The 2,201-nt window shown below is 53.7% G+C and overlaps 1 protein-coding gene across 1 annotated transcript in view; it reads right to left on the bottom strand.

The window, feature by feature from the left end:
- The window catches only part of LRRFIP1 (leucine rich repeat (in FLII) interacting protein 1), a 28,666-nt gene that overhangs the window by 21,955 nt on the left and 4,510 nt on the right, over positions 1–2,201 (bottom strand). The gene's annotated exons all lie outside the window — the stretch shown is intronic.

The raw sequence follows: 2,201 nt of genomic DNA, 5'->3' as shown, positions 1-2,201 counted from the left end.
TCCCCTCTGCTCTGCTCTGGTGGGACCCTCCTGGGGAACTGGGGCCAGGTCTGGAGCCCCCAGCACCAGAAAGACACGGAGCTGGTGGAGTGAGGAGGCCACGGAGATGATCCGAGGGCTGGAGCAGCTCTGAGAGAGTTGGGGTGTTCAGCCTGGAGAGGAGAAGGATCTGAGGAGACCTTGGAGCACCTTTGAGTGCCTGAAGGGGCTCCAGGAAAGCTGGGGAGGGGCTTGGGACAAGGGCAGGGAGGGATGGGATGAGGGGAATGGATTCAAACTGAAGGGGGAGATTGAGGTGGGGCATAAAGAGGAAATTCCTCACTATGAGGGTGGTGAGATCCTGGAACAGGTTGTGAAGTTCTGGAAGCCCCATCCCTGGCAGTGTTGAAGGGGAGGTTGGATAGGGCTTGGAGCAACCTGATGGGAGGTGTCCCTGCCCATGCAGGAACCACCCCATGATCCATACCACAACCCCTCCCCAGACACACTCCCCAGGGTCTGCTCAGAGCGCTTCAGTCATGAGGCTTCTAATGTCAAGGTTCTTCTCAGGCAGAGAAGCCACAAACCCCACCACAACTTCCCCACCTGAATCAGCTTGTCCCAAAGTGCCACCCACTGCTGGGCCAGCAGCAGGTGGGATCCCTGTCAGGCAGAGGGGTGACCTGAACCCTCTGGAATTGTTTATGGCACCCACTGTGGAAACTTGATGTCAGATCTATGTGCCAGGGTGAGGAACCACAGCCCTGAGACAGTGGGAAATGGACCAGAGATGATCCCATTCTTCTGAAACACTTTTTCACTTAATATCTTTGATTTATCTGGAATGAGCTTCTTTTTTTAAGGTCTTTCCCCACCCACAGAAGAATTAATGTCTTCTGGATCCTTTCAAAGAACTTCTAACTTTCATCTCAAATCCTGCCACCAGCACCAGAACCTCTCTGAGGGGTCAACAGGATGTTCTCCCACCCAGAGCTGAAGGATTTGAAAGCAACTCAGCTTTTAGCAACTGGAAAGACAGAGCTGCAGGATACTTCAGGCTGGAACGGACCTCAGGAAGTTTCCACAGGTCAAGTGTCCCTCCTCAGTGTTTCCCAAGCTGCTCTTCAGAAAGCCTTGGGCTCCAGATGGATGACCTTGTCCTACAAACACCTCCCTCTCTTGCACAGCCTGGCCTGATCTCCATGTTTCACCCCCTGTGCTGATTAGAAGCAACCAGGCTTTGGCCTTCACCCAACCCAAGCACTTGGCACAGGCCAGAGGCAAGTCCGCTCCAAGGGCAAAGAGACACCTGACACACCCAGGAGACACATGTGGACCCCCAAGAACCTCATCCCAGTGGCTGAAATCCAGAGCACAGAAGCTAAACCAACAGCCTTGGGGTCACCAGCCTGAAATCACCAAGTCAGCCAAGTGACTCAGCTTGAAGAAACTCAACTTCAAATCACCTGAAGTTCAGGAGCCACCAAGCGAGTGGCACAGGCCCCAGCAGAGGTGACAGATGGGTGGCAAGAAAAGAAGAAGGACAAAAAACTCAGGGCAGAGCTTCTGTAGCTTCCCTTTCACCTGACAAGGAGGCCATGTCACACCCAAAATAAAACTAACCACCTCCTGAGGGGTTTCTGGGGCAGCCCGGTAGGAGTCAGCAACTGGGAGGAGGAGATGGCAACTGGGTTGCTGGGATGAAGGTGGAAACCCCCCCAGCAGCTGAAAAAGCATCTCCTGAATGTCTCCAGAACTTGCCCCAACACTCCAGCCACCCATCCTTTCTGGTCATTCCATTGCAAGGACTGGTGGCCACCCAGCTGCAGAACAAAATGCTCATTACTCTTCTTGGTCAGGTCCCTCAGCCAGCCTGCGTGGCTTTCTGAAGATAAATATCCAGCAGATCTTTCCTCTGCCCTAAGGAGATCAGCAGGTTTAACTCCGAGGGGGAAGTTAAGAAGGTTGGGACCTGGTTGAAGAACTGGAAACAAGAGCCAAATGGGGTCTTTGGCACCAGCTCGAAAGGGTGAGAAGCATCTTCTACAGGGATAAGAGGGAGGCTGGGATGTGGAGTTGTCCCCACACCCTGCTTCCCAACACCCAGCTCCATGGATTTGGGAGCCACGGCTTCATCCTGAGGAGAGACTGATTGAGGTGGCTTGGGCAGGTGGAGGCTAAGGCCACACATCCTAGAGGAGTGTGTTCCAGCAGCTCTTTCC

The sequence above is a fragment of the Chaetura pelagica genome, unplaced genomic scaffold (assembly GCF_000747805.2).
Source record: "Chaetura pelagica isolate M959 unplaced genomic scaffold, ChaPel_1.0 scaffold329, whole genome shotgun sequence".
Classification (NCBI taxonomy): domain Eukaryota; kingdom Metazoa; phylum Chordata; class Aves; order Apodiformes; family Apodidae; genus Chaetura; species Chaetura pelagica.
The sequence above is the reverse complement of the archived record's forward strand: the minus strand, read 5'-3'. Positions and strand labels throughout refer to the sequence as shown.